This window comes from Oreochromis aureus, linkage group 23 (assembly GCF_013358895.1).
Source record: "Oreochromis aureus strain Israel breed Guangdong linkage group 23, ZZ_aureus, whole genome shotgun sequence".
Lineage (NCBI taxonomy): Eukaryota > Metazoa > Chordata > Actinopteri > Cichliformes > Cichlidae > Oreochromis > Oreochromis aureus.
The window spans coordinates 29,956,829-29,983,021 of record NC_052963.1 but is presented as its reverse complement, the minus strand read 5'-3'; the positions used below and the strand labels follow the sequence as shown (position 1 = coordinate 29,983,021).

The 26,193-nt window shown below is 37.7% G+C and overlaps 1 protein-coding gene across 1 annotated transcript in view; it reads right to left on the bottom strand.

The window, feature by feature from the left end:
- Nucleotides 1-25,605, bottom strand: part of LOC120436399 (neuroligin-1-like) — a 265,194-nt gene extending 239,589 nt beyond the window's left edge. The window contains exon 1 of the mRNA XM_039607379.1: nt 25,125-25,605. The gene's annotated coding sequence lies outside the window, so the exon portion shown is untranslated. The remainder of the gene's footprint in view (nt 1-25,124) is intronic.
- Between the last annotated feature and the right edge of the window lie 588 nt (nt 25,606-26,193).

The following is a 26,193-nucleotide window of genomic DNA, read 5'->3' as shown; positions in this document are numbered from 1 at the left end:
CGGACCAAACTTCAGTCAGGAGAACAACTCAGATAATTCATCCACAATACGAGGTTAGTCATTAATATACTGCAACAACATGGTAATAGAGCAACTGCGAAAGAATTCAACATTAATGAATCAATGGTACGGAAGTGGAGGAAGCGCAGTTTTTGGCTTTCCTCATATTCCAAAACGTGATTCGTCTCTTTGCTATTACTGTTGCCCGGCATAATTTGCAGATGATATTGCTTGCAGCCACTGCGATGCTTTCGACCAAAACAGGCACAGCTTGATGACACCATTAACATGCGGTATCGCGGTAGAGCGGTATAGTAAAAATCTCTACCGCTGGCCAAATTCATATCGTTTCTACCAAATACAGTTTATACTGCCCAACCCTACCTAGATATTTACAATTCAACATATTCTACAATCACAAGTGTGGCTCCAGCTGTATTGCAACTTGTTGGTCATCATATGGTCAATCCCATATGTCTCTGTAAGTCATGTGACCTATATTCATTCTGTGACAGTGCTATGAAATACAGAGCAGTCGAGCTTGGGAAGTTGGGACTGACGAAGAATGTTTTTTCTTTTCTTTTTTTTTGGTAAATACAGCTGATGCCCTCTCACTGTGTCAATGTCTTTCTTCTATATCTCAACTTTGCTTTAATTCATCAGCTTAAGGAATCAAATCTCCTGAAAGGACTGACACCATTATGACGTCAAATGATGTGTAGTAGCTACAGTGTTAGGGCAATTGGTACTATGAAACTGGCTGTAAATGTGAATGCAAAAATGGGTGTCTATCTCTCTGTGTTAGACCTGTGATGGACTTGCAACCTTCCAGGCTGTACCCCACCTCTCGGTCTATGACAGCTGGAATAGGGTCAACACCCACGCCCCCAGTGAGTGTGAATTGGATAAGTGCTTTTTTTTTCTTCTGAACATCACCTTCTGATTTATGAACAACACACACACACACACACACACACACACACCAAATGATCTTGCTGAAGACAGTTTAAAAAAATAACATTTTAAAAATTATTTTAAAAAACCCCAAAACAAACAATATATCTGGAGCCATGCATCTTCAAATAAATCCTAATAACTACAACGCATGACCACATTTAATATACAGTATACTATTGTTTGTAGTTAATCTAACGTATACACCGAAAATTTAAAATAATAAAAAGGGCTGAATCTAGATTTAATTATTTTCTTTCTTACACATAGGCCAGTTGTATACCATCCATATTCATTGTATAAAATTATGCTGGCAGCCATGTTGATGCCAGAGGATAAACTGCTTCGTTGGCCGCCTTTAAAAGTCAGCAGTTTTTGTTATTTGTTCAGGGACACAGAAGAATTGCCTACTAAACCTCTTTTACTTTTAGCAAACTGAAGCATGCTAAATAGTCCCTTTGGATCATGTCAAACAAGGGAACTGGTGGAATATACCCGCATTTTCTGCATAATGATGGAAAATTACAACAGCTGCAAACACAGAGGGCTGTTGGAACTGAACATTACAATATGACACCCATGCTTTGGATCTGAGAGAACTAAAAAACAATTTCAATATTTTTTTGTTTTTAATATTCAATATTAATTTTTTTATGTTTATCTATTCATGGCTTTGTCCTTTCTCTTAACTCATTTAATTATTGTAAAAATAGTGAATTCATTCATTTTTCAACTGTTTAGAGATATTTGGGGTAAAATCTCATGACCGTTGTAAGGCTGTGTGCATGTCATCTGTCCAAACCAGAGCCATACTTTTAAAGGGGAAAAGTGTGAGTTAAACTAATAAAAATAAGTTACAGATCTGTATAGACTAAAAACATGCTAAAAAATAATAAAAAGAAACAGCTGAAGATGATGCCAATCATCTCCTGAAAAGAAGTGTAAAGCATGTAATCTAGCTTTGGAAATGAGTGCATTTCCTTTAGTTTTAAGGTTTAATATGTTTAACCTGGTAAGACAACATGTGCGAGTTTACAAAGACATAATGGCCAAATAAGAACAAAAAAAATCATGGCTGTCTGTATGTCATGAGATAATTATGAAAAATTACTGAAAACAGCAAAATTCTCCTATTACTACTTATTTTCCAACCCACAAACAGACCGTGAATATGACACAATGTAAGGAGGTTATTTCTTAGGTGCTCTATATTTTCAGTTTAAACTTTCAAATGTGACAGTTTGCATCTGCTGTTATTTCTTCTGAGGCCTCATGGGAGACAGGCTGCAGTCAGCTGAATGGTCACATTGTGGGAGTGAAGGTGAAGCATTAAAGGGGCACACTGTTTCAGTTTCCCATCTGCTAGTTCAGAAACAGGGATGGAAATCTCTACTTTTCCTTTGAAACATCTGTTGAATCAGACTAAGATACCCCAGACGTGGGACCTGTCTCAAATCAAACCACGCAGAGGAACAAGAATTGTGAACTCCCAGTATACATGATGATAAAACTGACAGTCTGACAATCTTCTCCATCCTCAGAGCACAAACAACCACCCTGGCAGACAGAAGCCCTCCTGCCCCTCCTCCTAACAGCCATATTTCTACATAAACCAGCGCTTATCGACAATGGCACTGAGAAATCCACGTACACAAACATATGTAAAACAAATATCCAACATTCACGCAATAATGGCTGACAAACAACGAGAGCATTGTGACAGCGCTGAAAGAAAGCAGTTCCATTGATTGTTCCACTCTTTTGTCAATGAGTCCATAAAACTAGTTGCAAGTATTTTTACAGCAAGGCTGAAGAGAAACAACTGACATGATAGTCTTTGTCATTATGAGCACATGAAATGCTGGAGGGGCACATAAACCAGTCAACAAGTTAAGAGCTGGTCATTATAGAAGCAGAGATGTGAAACTACTTTAGAATTTGAACCACTGATTTGTCAAAATCCTTCTTATTATGTTGAAGCTTTTTGGTGGAATCTGGTTCATCCAATTGAGCAGCTGCATTGTTTATTGGTGTATGTCATTCAACATTCCAAAGAAACTGTTTACGAGCACAACTGTTAAACAAATCAAATGGTCTTTCAGTAGCAGTTCCTATGAATACATCAAGTCAGACACTTGATAGTTAAAAGCCAGGAGGAAAGTTGCATCTTAGCACCACACCGGAGAAAGTTTTTCAACTTTGTGTTTGTGCACAGATCACAGCACAATATCAGATCAAGTGGTGTGTTTGGAAATCTTCAAATTATTATTCTACTACGGTACCATCTTATTTTCAGTATGAAATCACACAAACAGGCTCTAAACCGTTGTATCAGTCTCAAAGGGAATTTTTGCTAGACAAAAGGCTGTGTGTGGGTCAGCCTGTACGGTCAAAGGTTATATGGATTTTTCACTTACAGTAAATTAGTTCTGGATTTCCTTGCCTGAGGTCATTACAACAAGAACTTAATTCAGTAGTTTTTACTTCCACATTGCCCTAAACGATAACTCATGTCTTACTTAGCATTACAGAAGCTGCCTGATGAATATCTCGGTGAATGTCATGTGAAGATAGACGCTACCAAATGAAAAATTAACCAGAAAAATAACAGAATTAAAAAACTGGGTTCTTACATTTTAAATGGATATTCAAAAGATGAACCAAATGTGAGATGAAATGAAATGCAGTGAATTAGAAGGCAACTATAAGGCAATGCTACTGAACTTATATATGTAGACAAATCATCTGAAGGGATTTCAGGGGAGTTGCTGAGATACTAAATGATATACTAGGATACACTAGGAATCAGAGCCCAACAAATGATGCAGGAAGAGGTGAAAAAAAAAACACAGGGGAGTGAAAACAGAAAAAAAACTAATAGAAAACGAAATAACTAACAGAATATAGGTGAAACTAATTAGATGCCAACCAATACTGAAGGTGGTAGAAAAGACAAAGACAGAAAATTAACATCTAAAGACAAAGAAAGCAATTACCAAATGAGACAATGCAAGCAGACAGACAGTGAGAAAGCCAAAAACAGGAGACACACAAACTAGGTAAAAAAAAACAAAAAAACACCAAAACTCAAAAGAAAGCTAAAGAAAAACTTTTTAAAAGGAGATTTGAGACTATGACACATGTAGCCAGAATCCTGAGGTCACAAGCACATAACAAAACACTTACAACACATCTCTTCTGGCTGGTACACGCTAAATATCTGTGTGTATAAAGGCAGAGTTTGACATTGTGTGGAAAGAAGACAGTATGATATGACAATGTCACTAAATACAACAGTCTCCCTCATGGGTGGTAAACACAGAGCAGTCATCATCTGTAGTTGATGCATCTGCATGGAAAGAACGGGAAACTCTACTACTAAAGACAGGAAAACATGAAGTGATTATTTCCAAACAGCTGTGTTATATCTGCAAGATTTGTTTGGTGGCAATGGTACTGCAGTGATCTTGCAACGATCCAGCCAAAATTTTAATGCAATTTGCAGGATTATAAATCCATCTAAATTGCAGAGAGAAATTTATCAGTGCTTGAGGTGCTACTTCAGTCAGCAGCTATCAACTTAGACATGCCAGTCTCATTTCATGTTGCGTATGTGTGCTGCTGCCAGTAGCTCCTGCAATTTATGCTTAGCCTGTCATCAGATCAAATCTAACGTCTAAGAATCTTGTTTGTCTCCATCCAATCTTTTGTGTCTTTTACTTCTATATATAGCCATGTTCATTTTTCATTCTTTGAAGTCCAATTTTAATTCAAGGTATTTTCAATTTTGTCCTGCTGTGTTATAAAATTTGTGCTCGTTTTTATCTGAATGTATTACTGCTGGTGTTCATTTTCTGCTTTTGCAATGTTGATTCGTGCTAATATGTGTTTGCTGCATACACAATGTTAACTGTGCATCTCTATCTCTCAGCTGACTAAATCAAAATAAAATAAAATGCAAAATCTAAAGCAAAATCATTATAGCCACAAAATTACATTTTTCCTAAGTACTCTGTTTGACTATAGTTCTCATTGTCATCACAGTCTTTACACTCTAGGCTTTTGTCTCCTCTCCTGGGTTCATTTTTGTCTTGTTGAAACGCAACTGGGTAAGTTCAATCAAATGCAAAAGAAATTGGTAGAAGAAATGACAAAAGCTGTCAAAGTTTACCTTGGGACGTGTTTGCTGTAACACAACACAAAGTAACCCATTGAAATATGCAGGTTAGTTTTCTGATATGACTGGTGAGGTTACTTGTCATTTTTCAATTCAAGTAATCAGATATTTAGTTACTTTTTTAAATAACTTGTCTATTACTAACTACACTCTGTGTCTCTTCCCTTTCTAGCCATAAAATAAATAAATATATATTAAAAGCAAACTCATCCTGATGCCATTCCATTTATGCAGCTGGTGAGAGGCAGATGACCAGTGTTATACACAAATGCACTTTAAAGAGTGCATTGCTATTGCTAGTGAGGGTTCACACAATATAGCTGGCCCTACTGAAACCAGTTCATATAAAAATTTGAGTCCCAGATTTAAGCCCTGTGTGAAAACAGCCTAAAGAGTTGGTTTCCCTCGGATAGCACATTTGACCCTAAAACTGAAAAAGTTTCCCGGATGAGAGGTGAAACATCTTCAAGCAACTTAAAGAAGTCCAGACGCTTTTCTTTCCAAGCTCCTTAGACTAAGATGACGTGGATGACTGAGAACTTTCACAGACATGAAGATTTGAAAATGTTTTAAGTGCTAATCAGTGCAGATTCTGACACAAGAAATTTTATTCCCACTTGGTCTAAAAATAGATTTCAGCCACGTTGGCAACAAAATTGAAATTACATTGAAATTAAGCTTCCAGCAGTTCTTACAGAACTCAAACACAATACAGTGGACAGAGTTTATGTCTTAGAAGTATTCCAATGTAGCAATGACTCTCACCCTTCATGGATCAAGCAATGCAGGGGTGTTTTTTTTGGCTTCAACGCTGTTTGATCCAAACTAAGAAAGTGTATACCATCCTTAAAAATCTGAGACCAAGAAAAAAAATAGTCTCATAAGGAAACTCAGCTTTTTGATATAAAGTTTTCCCTTGTTCCCGAATACAAATATTTTTTAAAGTATTTGTTTGAAATAAATATTTGTAAAAAACACGTTATTTGTGCCTTTCCAAATACCGTATTCGGGTTCGGCTCCACCCCCAGTCTGTAGTTAGATCCTCTGTATTTTTTAAATTCAAAACACTTCATATAGTTCTATGTGTCAGTCTTACTGCACTTATTGCAAGACTTATTGCAGAACAGTTCACTACAGATGGTGATTAATGTCCAAGAGTAGATAAAATTACTGGTTACCCATTTTATTTTCATAACTTATGACAACGTCAATGAATACAGTTCATTTATTTCTTAAAATTATGGAACTGCCAGAACAGTTGTCAAAGAGGTGCATTATTGTTCGCTTAAGTTTTTTCAGGGCCTTTTTTAATCTTAAGAAAGAAGATCAAATACAAACTTAATACTTGAATAAATTCACAGCAGTTTAAATGATGCAACATGCATTTCAACCCCCAACTGTTTTTCTATTAAATTATAACAATAGGTTATATATTATAAAATCAAGTCACTAGCATCCTGACATGCTTCAGAGCACATTGTCTGCAAAAATTAGGAAATAACTGCAACTGTTTTCACAGAAATTTCTCGTCGTGTTATCATTTACAATAACAAGTATAAATTACTTAAACAATGTAGAAAAATACTTACTAGTGCAGTGATAAAATATTCAAAAGATGAGACTGCTCAGAAAAGGAAAATGAAATTAATTAATATGAAAAATACAATTACCTCACTGGCTGAATATTTCACTTGTATTCCTGTAAAAAGTACAATTTCAGACTCAATAGTTGACTTAAAGACTTATAAACTATTTTCAGCCATTCTGTACATTTTGAATATAAATGTTTTATGGGCAGATGGAGTGCTTAAAGAATGCTGTTATAAAATGTCATAAATCTATCTGTCACTCTCCTGTTATTTCTTTAATTCCCTCCATTTCCCCCTCTCTACTTTTGTGTTAATTTTCTTGTTGCTTCAGTTGAGTGGTGATTGAATGCCACCGGGTGTTCAGAGCAAATTTCACACGTGGTCGAGACCGGGTAACCAACTGGAAAATCCCTCTTCAATCTTCACCTCTCGTCTTCATTCCATTTCCTCTTCCTACTATCCTCCACTCACTCACATCTCTTCATTTCATAGTTTCTTTTTTATCCTCAGCTTAATTTCCCCCTGCCTTTCCTGCCTGCTCCTCTTCTTGATTTATTTCTATACATACTTGACCCTCTGCAGACCTGTTAATGTGGATACCAGCACATTATTCACTCTCTCTAATGTACATATGTATATGCTCTCTTATCTGTTATGCAACAGTCTTTTATCACGCTCTCATATTCCTATCTGCTATAAAATACACACAAAAACTGACATTAATATTGATAATTTTGTTTCTTTTCATCACTTCCTGCTGCTCCATCTTGTACATTTTTAGATATTTTCACTTATTAGTTTCTACTTAACATGACCAGGTTTTAAAGTTGTGAGTCGTACATGGTTTATACTTTGGATTTCCCCTCTTATCATCTATATTCTCAAGCTTTTTCCACTCATTTCTGCTGCTACTTTGCCCTGCAGGGATCAATAAAGTTTTCCTCTTATCTGTTTGCACCCTCTTAGCTCGTACTCTTCAATCCACTCCTACTTTTCATCCTCACCTCTCATTTTTTCACACCTTTAATAAGATCATCCAGCCTTCACCTTCTTTTTTCCCCACATATTTGCTCTTCTCTTCTGCAACTCTCTGAGACTTTGTTTTCTAACTTTTTCAATTTATGTCTTCATTCTTTTGTCTTTTATCCACATTTTAACTTCCTTTCTTTCTTTTTTGCTCTTTGCTTCTCCTCCCCTACTTCTCTACTTATCACTCCTCTTCCCGCTTCTATTTCAACTCCTCTGTTGCCTTCTTACTAATGTCCTTTCTTCCTTTTCTCAGTCTCTTTTTCATCACGTTCCTCCCTTTGCTCTCAATTTCCTCTTGGTCTCCTCCCTTAACCTCACCTCTTTACCTTCTCCTCATCCTTCCCTGCTCCTCATCCTTCACTTCATCTCTCCCAATTTCACCTCCTGGCCGGGGCAAAAGTGCTGTAGCTGCGTAACAAATCCCCACTGAATCCCCTCAGTCTAAGTCGCTGTTCTAATGAGCTCAGATCAGCCACGGCAGCCCGCAGCCACACTGCTGCCATTTCACTGACGCTCAGTGACAGCCATTAAAGTGGTGTGTGTCCGTGTGTGTGTATTACTCATGTCATGAGGACACAAATCTGTTTACACAGTCACATTGTGGGTACCCGCGTCTCTCCTGTGAACAAAAAACAGCCCCTTTAACATAAATCTTTAAATGAAGTAGGAAGACTCACATTAATGTTAGGGTTGGGTTAGGTTTATCTTAAGATTATGAAATATACATTTAAGTCAACATAATGTCCTCTGAAGGGTAGCTGTATGACACATGTGCGTCTTGATGGTTACACATACATATGTGTACCTGAAGGATGATGCCACTTGCTTGGTGGCCTTTACACACCAAGCAAGTTGTAATAAAATTACATGAAATTCTGATTTTTCAGATGCAAACTGGTCTCTAACGTATGCACACGTCATGTTTTTCCAAAAATGTGTCCTCAAAAAACACACTGCAAAAGAGTGAAGTCAACATCAAGCAGTAGTGAGCTGGTCCTGATGTTTCTAAACAAGAAAAGCAAGAAAGAAAAGTAGTAAGAGATTCTGGGTTCATCCAATTCTCAAGAGAAGACAACAGCAGAGAGAATTTGATGGTTTGATCCAGGAGTTGATGCTGTATCACAACAAATGTACTTTCATACATATTTCAGGATGTCAATGGGACCATTTGAGCTGTCGTTCAGTGAATTAGGACCACATCTGACGAAGCACCGAAATAATTTCAAAGAGCTGACTGACCTGGAATAGCATTTAAATATTGTTATTTTATTATTTCCATATCGTTGTATATTCAGTACTGGTGAATGTTTTGAACTATCATGGCAATTGTTGCCAAATACATTGGTCTGACTGGTAAGATGTGTTTATTCACATACAAAAATCTGAAAAAATTAACTTAATCCAAAACAATCAATGTTGCAAATTCATTCATGTTGTCAGTTTGAATTAAAAATAGGCACGTCCGAAAAATATTTTAAACACACAAAACATTTGCACAAATTTTACGTGTCTGGTGTGTAAGGGCCTCAAAGCTGAATAATTTAAATATTTAAACCAAAAACAACACATAAATGAAAATTAGGCTGACCAAGGCAAAACTAATAGCACAACTGTAAAATCGATCACTGAAGTGCTAAAGTTCAGGTCTAACACAGACAAATGTAACTGAAGCATCAACAAACAAATCAATACCAGCCACGCAAACAGCTGCCACATATTAATGTCTACATATTGTAACGGCGGTCTGGCGAGGAAGGAGCGGCTAGCAGGTTCAGCGGGCATGTGATGTGGAGGTTAGCCGGACAACTCGGAGGCCAGTCAGTTAAATAGAACAACAGGCCTTTAATTGGCGTTAACAGAACAAGACCATACAAGCCTGGTCTCCATGGCTCCACCCTATTCGTACATACATGTGCCAGGGTTAGGTAGTCGCCAGCGCCAGCCCATTACAATGGTACGGTCTCTCTAAACAAATGCACGGAGAGCAGCATGCTTGGCTGTAATGGCTGCCACTGCGCTCACAATAGGAGACTCTACAACTACTACAATAACAGGACGACACCCCCTAGCGATACTACACCAAAGTAAGGGTTGTTACAATATGTATGTAGTAGTATGAGTGCTGTGGGTACACAATAATTGTACCTTATAAATATGTGTGAATAGGTGATTTGGACTTGAAGTCTACAGCATTTTAAGTTCCTGATAAGAGTAGAAAAGCACTATTATTATATTATATTATTATAATGATTATTCCTTTCACCCCCCACTTTAACACAGGAAAGCAACTGATCCAATCTAACCTACTTGATGGCTTTGTCAAACATAAAACTACATTTATTTATATAGTTGTTAACCTTTCATTGTGTTGCAGGTCAATAAGAATTGATAACATCATGAACGTGATTATCTAAATTTTAATTTCCTCTGAGCTGGAGATTTTACATTTGTCAGTTTTGCAGCCTTCTCACTGTTAAATACATCATCTTAGGTCCACATACCAAAGTAAGATAGTTAAGCCAAAGAGCTGTGCTGACCACTTTATGATTCACATTAAGTAGTTTTAATTTGGAATGACAGTAGACTGACTTTGAAAAACTGATACTTTTTTTTTGGAACTGCTTGTATTTTTCTAAAGAGATATCAGACTGGTCACCAACTATTTTATAAAAAGGTTCAGTACATGTGAAGGTTTTCAGAATTTACCTGCATATTTTTACACTACATTATCATGCATTGGTTTTATTGGTCTGGCCCACTGGAGATCAGATCAGGCTGTAAGCAGTTCATGGATTAAAAACCATTTATTAGAGAAAAGTCAAGAAGAAGAAAAGCAAAGAAGGGAAATTGATATCCAATTAAACTTACGTTCATCTCCCCGGTCTCTGCCATCCAATTTCCAACATTATAACAGTCCAATTCACAAATCTCATTTACTTTGTGTTTGTTTCTGTTATCAGACCACAGATGAGTATTTGATAATGCCTCATAAATACTGAAATATGTTCACCAGTAGTCATGCTGAATAAATTCAGTGTTTTATAAATTGTTACAAAATAAAAATATAGGCTAGTGACAGGAGCTGCACTACCGGATCTTTTTGTCATCTCTGTAATTGTTATCTACTACAACCAATGGCATGTTTTAGTAACTCCAATACTGGAAATAAGCTATAAATAACTGAGCTCTATCAAGAATGTGTTGTGCCGAAGGAGTCGTTAAATAAATAAAGATTCAGAATGGATTAATTTGGAGAATATTTGCAGAACATGATCATTGAAACCATAACCATGGAAAACACTTTAACCCTTTTTGTTGTTTATAAAAGAAAAGTCACGCTGCGCAAACACATCACTGAATTTTTCTCCTCTTGTATTATTTATTTGTTTGTTTGATTTTTTGTTTTTTAATTGTATTCCCCTTAATTATATATCCCGTTTAGGAAGAGACATGGTCTGTCTTGTCAAAACTGAGGAAATTCTGAGTGCACAAAAGTTGATCCACCATGCAATACCATTGGGAAACTGGCTGGCAATGCCTTGATTTGTCATCATATCAGTGATTCTAAACACACTTCCAGTGCAGTAAAACGATACAAATGAACAGATGAAGGAACACTTTTAGTCATGAATTAGCTTCCCAGAGTCTGGAGCTCAATTGAAGCGCTGAGGCATCTAACATATACCCTGTTCCCATGGACATTTGCACGTGCCTCAATAAATCACTGCACCCATTTCCCAATAAAATATAAAGAAATGAGGGGTATCTCATGACTTTTGCAAAGTACTGTTCATAAGTGTTCTTCTACATCAACATTTTCCGCAAGATATAAATCTCCAGATTTGTGACGGGAGATTTGTTTTTTCAACCCCCAAAGTGCTGCTCTGCAAAAGAATGATTTGAGTAGCATAAGCCAGCTTTCTTTTTCAATAAACACACTGTCAATTAAAACTGCTGAATGTCAGTCTGCTTAAATTATCTGTAAGGTGCTAGTGGAGTTTTTGTCATTTACATATTTCACTCGTTCGCTACGTCATTCAGTCTGCCTTCAAATTGCATTGGTAAATAGGGCTGAGATGTGGCCAAGTTAATTGCTTATAACCCACTTGATTGACTGTTGCTCGCTGACTACATGACAAAAAATCAGAGATTTATATGGAGTACAAAATTAAAGGAAGTACATAGATGGATTTTTTTCAAACCCACCCCTGGTCAAAGCAGTGACACCTAACCACAGTAAGATAATGCATTGACAGATTGCCTTTAATAAAGTAGAGTCAGCATGTGGAGGCAGCCAGTAGGTGTAGTGATTATCTGAGAGGGCAGTCGGGGGAAAACTAAGGGCCAATCATTTTATCCTGGCTTGTCACCACACAGAACATAGTGTTATTTTAAAGAGAGGCAGAGAGAGCAAGAGAGCAGATCAAGGGGGGGAGTGAGAGAGAAGCATAGGGCTCACAGGAGACTTATGGCTTAGTCAGTCATTCAGCTAAACACTCCATCAGCCTATGCTTTAGTCAGTCTCATCCATATCCACCTTCTATTTTCCATCGTCCATCCATCCATCTCTCCTCTAGCCGCTGTTGTGTGATAAATCCCCACAACATCACAGCATTTTAGCCATCCCTCTATCCCTTTGTCTGTCCTATTTTAAGCATCTCATCTCACCTATGTATGTGGCAACCACACACACAGGTGCACACACATCAGGGATTGTGGAAGGGATTTATTGAAGAGGTGCTTATGACTATTTGAGGGATGCGCTTAGCTTGCGGGTAGAGATTCAACTTCTCAGTGGTCTGAGAGAACTAGTCACTTTAAAAATATGATGCCTGCATGTATAAGCAAGCGTGTGTGAAAGATATTGAATCGGGTGCTGGTGATTTGCACTCTGGGTTTTAATTTTTCTGAATATACTGTACATGATTACAATAATATGGACATTTTACAAATATAGTTTATAAAGACAGCTAGGCAGGCCAAGAGAAAGGGGACCACAGAATACTGAACCATGCTTCAGTATTTCAGCTACTGTATCCTTATTATGCGTGATGCTGTAGAATCAAGGACACCGTGGACATGTTCTCATAGTTTTCATGTAGATTTCGCAATCTTTCCTCAGCTGTTTAACCCAAAATATGAAATACAGCACTCGTACTAGATAGATCTTAATTCCACAGGTCGCTTTTGCAATTACACTTTATAGTATTTTTGTTGTTATACATATTTTAACATATTTCAGAATATTTACCATTGTTTTTAAAAAAATATTTTCATTATGTGTTAGCCAACTGCAATGAAATTTGCTTATTTTTACACTTGCTGTATTGATCTCATCTGTCAATCTCACTGTCAGACGAGAAAACTGGTACTGGGTAATTATTACAGCATTTCCCAAGATATTTTAAGACAATAATTTCAACATTTGCAGCAATTAGCATTTACATTTTTTTTACAAAACCTCTGAATAAATCTAGGCTATAGGTAAGACTGGGGAAATATCACGGAAGACTATAAGCAGAATACTTTCTACTTCTCTGCTTTGAGTTTAATACTCTACACTTAACTGTCCATTCTCTTATCTTTCATTATTGGCACTGGACAGAAATGCTGAAATCATGATGGATACTGTGCTGGTTTCATATAAAAAAAACCTAGCCTGCTGACTGTCGTGTCTCGAGGCAGCCTACTCGTGAACAAGGCTGACTGACTGTTGTTCAGGCTGTTGACTAGGGAATGTAGCCTGTGTGCTGGCCTGTCAGTCTGGATCAGTGTGCTGTGTGCCCTTGGCTCCTACGAACAGAGTTAAACTCCAGCACAGAGCCTAGGGCACTTCGCACACACAGTCCACGCAAGCACACACAAAAAAAATACACACATGCTAGCCTACGGAACAGTAAGGTATACGAGTACTGAGAGGATGTGCCCATGTGTTCACCAAGTTCGACTTCTCTTCCTTTCTTTACCTTCTCATCAAACAGCTTTCATTGTTCCTTTTCCCCCCATTTCTTTCTACTCACATTAGAAAATTTTGTCACATGCTCAATCTACTCTGATAAAATCAACTAAACACTTACCCCTGTCCACTTCAGAAAACACCCTGTTCTCCAAGAAATAAATGAAAATGCCTAGCATTGTAAAGTGGCATGTAATCTGCTAAATACATTGTACATCCATGTATTTATGATATACTGTGAAGAGACGGCTTGCGGTAGGGCTTACAGATCCTGGATTGTAATGGGCTCCCTAAACCAGACTTTGCTTTATATATCATTTGAACTATGGGAATTTCTAGTAGACTTTTACTGGGATTGTTTTGCTGAGCACATAATTTTAACATATTAAAACATATTACCACCAAGCAATGAAGTATTAATAGTAATTGGTCATTTCAAGTATTTCTGTGAGACAAATGCTGGATGTATAAAACCTGCGTGCACTTTTGCAGAACTGACGTATGTTTCAGATGGAGGGTTACAGATGCTTTCTAGAGCAGGTCAAGGCCCACATGTTGAAGTGTAGAAAAGCTTAAATAACAAAGCTTACATTTCTTGTATTTTGTGCATTTTTGTTGTAAGTTTACACAATTACTTATACTATTTTGTGAAATTCACCCTTCAAAGTATTCACTGCAAATTTACTGTGTGCTTCATTTCATTGGTTATTTTTTTTGTTCTTTGTAACTTTGTCAATGTGCTGCCCTAAGTAGCTAAAGCCATTCATGCTAATGTTGAGACTGCCCAGTGTGAACTAACAGTTTTTTTTTTCTTCCCCCCTCACTTAAAGTTTTTCATCTGTTTACAATTTCAGAAGGAATCCTCTCTGGTCAGGTGTATTGCACACCTTAGATGTCATCTTTATTGCAGCAACAGTTATATGTAAATTAGATGCAAATTATGAAATAGTGGAGCGTCAACATCCATTCATGTAGAAAATGTGAGTGGAGAAAACACTTTTGTATGTATATGAAATTAAGTGTGTATATGTGCGTGGTTTTATAGAATTTGAAGATTATCCATACACAGTATGATGTTAGAGCGATGTTCTGATTAGAAGCCTTCAATGTTACACACATACCACCCACACAAATACTGTTGCAGACCATGCACATCCTTCATGGCAGTGGTATTCCCTGATGGCAGCGGCCTCTTACAGCAGTCCAACGTGCCCTGCCAAACACACACAAGCACACCCACACAGCCTAATAACCTTACATGAATTATGTGTGCATTAAGCATTCATCGGCCTGCACTGTATTCAATTCAGTCACCTAGACAGAGAATAATCAATGTGTGGAAATTTTCTCTCGGTCACAAAGTCTATCAGTAGGCGTCCATACTAAGTGGTTTGGTGCCATGAGTACCACAGCAGGGATAAAGTGGAAAGTGACCGGTGTTATCTGTGTGGGTGGTGGAAGAGCTGAGTTTTCCCTACTCTGTTTGCTTCACCTGGCAGACATGTTTTGGGTGGTTGCAGAGGGGGGTCAATGGGGAAAGCAGTAGGTTGGCGTGAAACTGGCTTTCCTCACCACCACACTGGCTCAGCGTGAGATGTATCCCTTTAGGACAGAGGCACAGGCAAGTACAGGCTGCCTCCTGAAAGCTTTCACACACACACACACACACACACACATTCAACTTAAAGCACAATCACACATAAAAGGACACACAATTATGCACCCAAATCACAAGGAACCTGTGCAGGTTAGATCATTATACCTCATTCCTAACCTTTTACATTCACCCTCCCCAGTATCCATTACCTCTCTTAATCACTCGACTCATCTTTCCAACCTGTGTTACACTTGGTGAGAGTTCAAGTCTACTTCAAAGACATAATTACTGTAGCCAGTTAGTTTGAGGAGCACATTTGAAAAACCTTCCTCTCTCGAGTCCCTGAGGTTCCACAGAGACCCTTAAGGAGCTGGTTAACAGAGGACCACCTTCCATGACATCTCCACTGCCATTGGTAGGTGAATGTGTGTGTGTGTGTGTGTGTGTGTGTGTGTGTGTGTGTTAAAGTACACCAAGTGCTTTATAATAACTGTGCATTCTCAATTTCGGTTTAAAGCAGTCTACTGTTTAAACCTCGACAACACAGCTTGGTTTGGCGGCAAAATAATATGTTTAGAAAAAATATCTTTAAATAAACCAGATATAATATCTTTTTAAAGGAATATGAAAGAATGTACATAATACATTAATGAAGAGAAGAGAAGAGAAGAGAGGACTTCAGTAGATTTGTCTCTTGGAAGTACAGCTATCCATTAATGCTGCTCCACTTCTACTGTTGTTTCTCTACAAACCTCGAGTCTGAGTAATGCATGCCTGCACATAGACACACTCATGCACATACAAAGACACACTCCCTGGCCATGTAACAGCCTTAACCTTAACAGCCCTATCAGCCTGCCAGCACAGTCTGTTCTTTTCAGCTTCATCCTCAGGTGAGCTTTCAGCTAATACAAATGTGTGAAAGGACTTGAAGACTCTAAAAGTGACACCCTCTGGGGCAAATGTAAGACAAAAAAGAGCAAAGCCATCATCTCATAATTCATCAACTGGGCTTCACATCAACACTATGGAAATAGTTTATTTATTTATTTTTTTTAAAGTCCTGGAGGATATTGTGTCGAGTCTTTCAAGCTGCTTGCACTGTAGCATAAAAAAGTATTATTCAGCACTCGCAGATAATTCGGCAGGGACTGTCACAGTTATTAAATCTGGGGGGAAAAAAATTATGTAAACACAGCCAATGATTCACGGCTTTCACCACAGCGTCTGTACGAAGTCATTTCAGAATGCTAGCAAAAGGCTCTCATAACCTAATAGCAAGGGCCAGGGCAGAGTGACAAAAAGCTAATCATGAGCACTAAATGACAGTTCAGTGGGTCACTCTGCATAAAACCGTGTGCCTGTGTGACGCAGAATTGTTTTGCAAATGGTCACACTTGTTGAAATGCAGTTGGATTATCCTGTAGCAGACCATTCAAAGATAATATGACCACTGATAACCCAAATAAGTTGGGTGTCAACTAGGGCTGGGCAATAAAATGATAAAGATAACTACCGCTAATAACTAAAAACCTTTCCTCAATTGAAATATGAGCCATGGTCAATGTGAAATGGACAGAATTCATCTTATCCATGTTTTGACAGACAATATAAAAGGGCAGTAACAATAAGAACAGCTTCCTGCCAAACCAATCATGTGGTTGGAACAGCGTTAGAGTCACGTCAGATTAGATTGACACACATGGCGTAGGAAGAGCAGCCGGCAGCAGCACATGTGCAGGTGAATGGGCTACTCCAGACATACGCACTAGTATGTTTGCAATGTCAGTAAGGTAAAAGACGATGTAAAATGTGAAGACAATGGAAAATGCAAAGGAAAACTTGAGCAACAGACATGACACCCTGAAGGACACAGACCCAGGCTATTTAAAGTCCAACAAAGAAGCCGAGTGACATATACTGCAAACTGTGTCAAAAGCATGTTCCCCCAAAGGCAGATAACACCACAAATTCTTTTTATGCTTCTGAAGCAGTGCCATCCGTGCACAGTGCACAGTTGACTGTTTACTTGCACAATGCATTGCACAATGCAATGCACACACAATGCAAGACTTTACAGTTCCAAACACTTATGTACCATACCTTACAACAAAAAGTAAAGAAAGACACTGATATCATAATACAGTAGCATACCTTATTGTAAAATACATGACATCAATGAGAGCAGTCAAAAAATGTTCAGTTTAAGCAGCTGATGATAGTAACTGACCCTTGTTACCAAAAATATCTCTCAGCCAAATGGTAGTTTCCAGTGTATAAACAGATTATAGAGCCAAACAACTGTCACACTATCACATAGAAATGGTCAAGTTACACACTTGGTCCATCAGCTGTATGAGCATCAATGCCCACTTTATTGAGGCAGTACTGCACTTCTTTTTTCTTTTCTTTCTTTTTTTTTTAAAGTTTATTTTTAAGTTTATTTATTGTTAGCACTGTAGCACACCTGAGTTAATATGTCATTTTTTATGGTCTCCTTTGATTGCATCTATTTATATCTGGATTTGTTTCCCAATAATTTAAAACAGCCTGAATATGAGTTTATCTATATATATAGTATATTTACAGTATATTATATAAATATACTGTTCATGAGCAAGTATATTTTTTTCAGATGTTTTTGTATCCATATCTACATCTACATTTATTTACTGGCCAAAGAATTTAGTTGACACTGTAACACTAGAAGCCTTTTACTGTTCAGAATTAAGATTTTACTTTCACATATGTATGTATACCATTGCATACAGTTGCAGACAGGCAGGTACACACACACACACACACACACACACACACTTCCCTCACTGGCAGCTAAACAGTTGTTATTCAGAACAACTTACAACTTTTTATGAGCGATATCAGATATCAGTAAAACTCCCATTTCAACAAGAACAATTACATTTTTATGAACAGTTACCATAAACGTTAACCCGACTGGCAAATATATTAATATTAACTGTTCGCAACCAATAACCAACAGCAAAATCAGCCATCTGTAATCAGGTAAGGTAGTGGCTAGCAGCAATGTCTAATTAATCAAACAACAATGCCAATGTTGACGTGAGACAGGAAATGTTATCAGCGGTGTTATCAGTGTAATGTTAATTGACAGTGTTCATTTAACAAGATAACGAAAATATTTAAGTCTAAACAGTGTTTGTCTTACAATGTCAAATTTTAACTAAACTCCCGTTTTATTGTGTTTTTCAGAAAACATGAGCTCTGACCTTGACCTTGAAATCAATGTCACCTTGACCTTGGCTCAAACAAGATTTTAAGTAGATGTGCCTATGGTATCAATTTGAGGAACCTAGGTGACTTCCTTCTTGAGTTATCGCGTTCATAAGATTTTTAGTAAACTTGACTTCTGCCTTTGACCTTTATGTCGCTGAGATTTAAACTCGTCTGAGATGTTTAATAGATGCACCTATGGTATCATTTTCAAAATCCTAAATCGACTGATTCTCAACTTATTACATTCACAAATTTGGGTGTCCACACCGCTCCTCTGCTTGTCTGTCCCACAGGGTAATAACAGTACCCCATCAGCCTTTTACAACTGAGGGGTAAAAATGTATTGAGTGTCAAGCATTTTCCTGGGTGTCCATGCTAAATTTAAAATGATAATATATTCGAATCTGCAGATTATTAATCTATTAAAGGAAAATATGTGACATCCACAGTGACATTATGGGTTCTATTTTTTGTAAAGGTATACTTCCTCTTTTCATTTGTCAAATGTCATGACTGGAAAGGCATGACATTTTCTCATAATTTGAACAAATGACAAACTATGTTCCATTTACCTAATTCATCTAATGTAAGACTAGGCAACAGGACACAAACTTGTAACAGCTCAAATTGTTACGTAATACAGCTATGGATTTATTTCCATTTCACTTGTTGTCTAAAAAACTTTCTTCTAAATATTACAGCTTTTATCTGACCAACATTATTTAACTAGGCATTAACAGCTCCACACTGATAATCACAGGGAACTTAAAACCTCGGTAAAAAATTGTGAATGCTTAAATCACAATTTTGGACTGTTTTTAGAATTGTTACAGCTCTACTTACTACACACTGTTAAAAAAAATCCTAGAAAAACAGTAATATTCCGGCAGCTGGGGCGCCAAAATAATACCATAAAATAACAGAAAATAACTTTCTCATAAAAATACGGTTATTTTCAGTAATGACAATACAGTTTGTTGCCCTAATTTTACATAGGATTTTGCCTTTTTCAAGTGCTTTTAGACATTAAATTAGGAACATGTTAATGTGATTAAACAATGAAATTACCTATAAACAAGGTCAATGAATGTGGCAATATGAATAATAATACTTAAATGTACAGAAATATACAGTTAACAGTTGGTTTAAATAATAATGGATTGCATGCCCTGGGACAGACTGACAGAGGCGAGGCTGCCATATCGCACCATCGGCCCCTCTGGCCATCACCAGTAGGCGGTAGGTGAAGAGTCGTGACCAAGGACACAACGACCGAGAGTGTCCAAGCCGGGACTCGAACCGGAAACCTTCTGATTACAAGGCGAACTGCCAACTCTTGAGCCACAATCGCCCTAAATAGCAATAATTATTATTATTTGATGTAAAAAAAAGTTTATGAGAATCATTTTATATATTTTTCCATAGCATTACATTTGAATTTAACAGTTCAATCTTTCAAATAACGGACACATATTTGTGAAATCATGATACATTTGTGAATGTACTTTAACGATCTAAATATGCATATGTACAGACAGATACATTTAAAAAACAAAATTATGTTTTATTACATTACAGTGATTTTATGTTAATTTACATTTGAAATGTGAAATCACAGTCTATTTATGTAAATTTAATGATATTCTAGAAGAACAGAACAAAACTGTCAAATACACAGTAAAATACTTTTATATTAGGATTTTTTTTTTTTTTTTACAGTGCACAATAAATAGATATTCAGTCCTGACTGTTTCTCTTGGCACAAATAATTCTTGTTTTGAAGAATAATTTAGTTTGAATGGGATTTCTAGGGACACTGGTCTGGGGTATACAGTAACAAGAAGCACTTGTTTACAAAAAAACTCTAGAAAGGCAAAAGAAGGCTACAGTAGAATGCTGCTGCATTGAGCCATCCCACACACACCACCCCTCAGCTCAACATCACTAAACCAGTGAGTAACAAATGAAAATGCCGGTTTACTCGTTTCAGACTTTCTAATCTCATAACAAATGTTTTAGTACAGATAAGCTCAGAGAAACAGAGTACTCACTTTCAACCACTGCATACAGCTACCAAACAAATCCTGACATATTACATTCATCATTTTAATAATGCAGTAACATTAGACAAGTAGTTGCAACATGTTCACAATATAGTAGCTAGCAGTTTGTTTCTCACTTTGAAGCACATCCAGTTGGAAGATATTTGGCTCTCTTTTTCAATATTTAATTTGCAGTTTGAGTTGGATTCCCACAGTTAATCCCACAGTTTGGTTTCCAGCATCGGGCTGTGTCTTTTTAAGGCTATTATTATGGTTTCCTAACTGCTATACTCTTCAAAAGTAGTGTTAAGTGCTGGATGATGGCTTTGCGGCAAAAGCAAAACACTTTATTGTCTGTATCACAATGACATTTATATTTTCTACACCTGTGCAGCTCGTTCAGCTGGGCACACACAGCAAACAAGGCAAGAAAAAGAGTTCACCAATGTGTCTATATAGACCTTTCTGTCAAACGAATGTTTTGTCACTGCCCATTATTATTCTAGGGTTCTCCTTACTGACAAAATCAGAGCAAGGTAGAGTATAGCATATACTTAAATTCAATGCTATGGTATCTTCGCACAGTCCATTGTTGCATATCAGCGCTTTAATCACCATTTATACCAGAAAATCTCATTAAAGCAATGACTCATTTTGGCCAGACTGAGAATAAAAATAATCTATTTCAATTCTGCTTCAGTTTTTTTTGCATGCTGGCTTCTTACACGGAAATGTAGATGGGTGTGAAGTCATATGGTGATTCAGTTATTTGACACGTTCAGCAAATGTCACCCTGCAACACTACTTCCTGCCAATCATGTGACTAGTAGGAAGTCATGTTGGGTTCTACTGAACATTATATGTGCATTACATATAGCTTTTAATGAAACTGATTACAGCATGCACATATGACCAACCAGTGGCTCCAACATTAAGAAGAGAAGTGGCAATACATGGTGCAGATGACAAGTCTGCAGTTAAAAGGTACTTCAACAAATCTGGGTCCTCCTGAGACCTCCTGTGCAATTCTGTGCTACAGACAAGGTTCTCCAACTCTTTAAACAAAAATTGGACTCCTGAGATGTTGCAAGGCTCAATTGTCTTCTCACTCCATTGCGCTGTTTTCAGCAGCACCTGCCATAAGCAAGGTTCCCACAAAGAAACAGTATTCTGTTTTGCTGCACACCATGTTTATCCCCTCGGCCATCCCTGATGCACCCTCGTGTCTACTTCATTTGAGCAGGAACAGCTTGCTCCATCTCAGAATATTTTATAGGGATGGGTCTGTTGGTGGAATTGTGACTCTCTGGCTCCATTCATATATCATGTCAATGTGTAAATGATGACTTATGAGTTTCCCATTTTGATACATCCTGTCTGCGCCTTCTGTTTTTAAGCATGCAGACTGACTGTTTTATTTCCAATCCATGCAATTAATAAATTCAAATAGATAAAAGAAACAACATGAGCATTACAGCATGTTCTAGAGCCCAGGAGCTTCCAAATGTTGAAGCAGAATGTCAGCATCAAATTATTAAAGCCAGTGAAGAGGACGGATAGTTTGTGCTCATACTCCTACTGTTCATAGGTTCCCCACAAGCTTAATGCTAGTAAAAGTGTTTTGTAGCTGTAATAAACAGCATGTAGTGATGTTTTGCATGAGTGGATAACCTTGATATGCGTCTGTTTATATTTCCCCCCTACTTTACTTTGGGTTTATTTGGTTTATTTAATAAAAAAATAATAAATCTAACTGAATCTCTCTTCTTATATATTGTGGGCTGGATCTGTAAGCACCAACAACTTGCAAGTGTAAACTTGAACCACTTTTATCTTAAATATTAAAGACAAATTAGCTCAGTGAAAATCCCAGTGCCCTCTCTGTAGCTCTGTCAATACTTAATTTATTTTCTGCTGTCTCAGGAAAGAAAGACGCATATTTAAAATCCTCTAATTGTTTCTTCATCACCACGATTCGAGTGTAATTAGATGTTAAAATGTGGTAAATTCAGCAGTGTTTCTATACCACTGATTCAACAATACATAATCTTCACTTTACCACTTAAAACACATAAATAGGTGCTGTTTCCATATGACCAAATTAAAAAGGCGTTTAGTAGTAAGTCATGGCTTGTCTATTTATTAATAACAACACAGATATGAGTGTAAAAACCAGCACTCTCATGTCTGGGGAGAAAACAAATACCTCAAGAATGTTGGTAAATTGTTAAGAAGGAACAGGCTGGAGTTTATATTCAGCTCAGATCAGTTTTCATAGTGGATATAAGGCCCTGTCTTCAAAAAAAAAAAAAAAAAAAAAATCAAAAAACTCTGTTCACCTTTGTTAAAATCACTGATATCACAGACTGTGGCTTATTGTTCTTGGTGTAATCCGAAACCAATTCCCTGTGTTTAGAACACAGTAAGTAACAGTAAGTAAAAAGGCTTTGTTGAATTTGGAGGATTACTCACAAGGACCAAACCCTGTGGCACAAAAACAGTTTAAAGTAGAACTTCCCTGCTTTACACAAGAGAAACTTCCAGAAGAAATAAATAAAAAATTTAAAAACAAATAAATAAAACCCGAGTGGAGAGTGAGGTGAAACAACAGGACCACAGCATGAGTCACCAACAAATCTATAATTTACAAACTAGCTCCCTGCCATGTACAGAACTGGTATATGAGAAGGAAAGTAGAAAAATGTGGGTTAAAAAGGACAGAGGTGTGTGATGAGAAAAAAGAAGATCACACTGATGAGTGGTGAATGGACATTTTCTTTCAGGGCTAAGCTATGTAGATCAGATCCCCTGAGACAGAGAGGTATGAAGTGACTGCCCCCTACCCCTACCTCCATCCAAATCACACATACAAACACATCCACAGCAAACACAGCAACGCGAAACTTCATTAAAAAGGTCATCTGCAGATCATGTCATCATCAACTACTGCCAGGAACAGTGTTCCCCTCACGTGATTGCACTCCTTTCACTCTTCATCCACATCTCATTACTACATGAATGAAACAGTTTAGCCTTGAGATTTCTTATACTATGCTTTCCGTGTTTATTCCAGAATGTCATTATGAGTTATGCCATGTCTTTCTTTTAATTTAATCAAGTGGGCCCTAAGGTGCTTTAATTACATACTGTGGTAATTTGGGGAAGGTGGTAGTGGTGGTGGCAGATGTAGTCCGGGGAATCCGCATTCCCTAGTTTAGTTACAATATCTTTGGAAATCTCAACAAATGCATTAGTATCTTGATCTGCTGTGCTGCCTTTGAACAGTAGCCTATTTGAAGCAAATACATAAATATGCATGATCATCCAGGCTTGATTGGGATCTTCGGGGCATTTAAAAAGATGCTCTAATAGCTCAAGAAGTGCAGACATTTCTGTACCTGAGCTCTTTCTCACCTTCTCAAAAGGTACCTGATCTGGGCTGAACTTAAAGGGGGTGTAAGGGTAACGGGGTAAGGGGTAATGCCATTAAATATTGTATCTGACCGGAGTACATCGAAGCATCCACGCGTCCTTTTTTGCTGCATTTGTGTGTGTGTGTGTGTGTGTGTGTGTGTGTGTGTGTGTGTGTGTGTGACAAGTCGCTGAGGCGTGCACACACAAATACCGCATTCATCCAGTTTTATATGGTGATGGTGCCCCCGCAGCGGCCAACGGGCGCAACTTTCCTCCTCCTCCTGGATCGAGGAGAGGATAGAGAGACTCCATTCAACACACACATACATATACACACACACACTTTATGAATCTCCCTCCATCCTGACCCTCAGCAATCAGCCTGAGAGGAGGTTTGCATTCATTTGATTATCAAGAGAAAACGAAGGCGAAAATTTCGATAAATGTTAAGTATCAGCTGCATACCAAACACATTGCCTCAAATGTTTAATGCTGATGAAAAAAATATTTTTAAATTATTTTCTCTTTCATTAACAGAAGCTCATCCTGAACAGTGACAGAAATGCACGCTCACAAACAGTCTGCAGGTGGTAAACGATCGACCGACGGTAACGAATATCAGTTATTTGTCATATTTCAAAAGCAAGTCAGTATTTTTAAGAAAAACAAGAACCACTGAGCCTTTTCACCTAAAGGTTTCTTTTCTAAAGCAAGTATTTTGCGCAGCTTGGTCGGCGAGAGTGCGCAGCTCTGTGCGTTCATGCGCTTGGAACGGAGTGAGAGAGTCAAAAGTGGCAGACAGAAGAAGACGAGATGCTGCTTTCTGCTGTGCACGGGACGCTCATCAAGGCGCAGATCCTCCCATGACTTACATCTTAGACTAAGAAGAAACAGGGTCATTTGGAGATGTTTAATGGCATTCGTTATTTCAACCACATAAACTTGTCCTCGACCACGTCTTGTAAATAATTCTGCAGTGTAAATCATGAAGTCAAAAAAACAAAAAACAAAATCAACCCACTGCATCACAGTTGCTGATTCTACCGGTGAATTCTCAAAGCCCACAGAAACCCGACAGAGCTCACAGAGTTAAGTATGAGCGTGTGTTTACCGTTAAGAAACGATCCCATCCGCTGTTTTTTTCCACCTCAGACAATATTCCTCTGTGCCTTAAGTCCCGTTAGGTTAAGGTCCAGTCCTTCCAAAAGCCACATAGTACCCCTGAAAAAATCCCGACGCTCAAGCGTTGGAAATAAGCCTTGGAAATAAGACTGGCGCACTTTTCACTCCAGAGGGTAGAAACTCGGGTTAAATGCGGTCCAACATTTACACACGGGCAGAAAGAAATTAAGGAAACCCTTTTAGTCCAAAACAAGTGCTCCGTTAATCCAAAATGTTTTTTTTTTATTCACAACTATAAAATTCTCCTGTGACAGAAGAAACCATTACGCTCCGGGTCTTTTGACGCGAATCGGTCTACATGTTAATGACGGTCACGTTAGAGAAAAAGAAAGAACAGTGGGATTTTTTCCCCCCCATCGTCCGCTCCTCACGATTCAGGTTGCACTTGGCTGATAAAACGCCGTCCTCTCTTTCTCGCTCTCTCTTCCTCTCCCCCCTCCTCCTCCTCCTCTCCTCCAGCCCCCAGTCTCTCTCGGAAGCTTTCGTGGAGCAGAGACGCACCTAGCGGCCTAAGAGGGAACTCCACAGCCACATGAGTTTATTCCCACCCCGCCCCCTATACAGACTGCTCTTAAAGAAACATTAAAATGTGAGACTTTTTTTATGTGTGTGTAAAAAGAGGAATCAATAAAACCTTCGTGAAGTATGATTTGAAAAGTTAGACCACCATTCAGCTTGTAGCTTATATATAACAAAGAAAAAAAAAAGTAAATTCCTATGGTGGTGTACAGTAAAATATCTTTAACACCCATGCTTTATGAATAATTATAAATAATAATGTTTGAAAATATTACTATTAAAAGTAGTATTCAAAATTTATTTTTTTGTATTTTGAAGCCTGTTTCATTAAGGCTAGTACAACAACATAAAACACATTTTTTGCATTACCTTGAAAAAAAAATGTAAATACTACAAATACTGAAATTATATGTCATTCACCATTATCAACATATAGATATTTTCATGTGATTTTAAAGGCATTAGGCTGAATGTTTAAA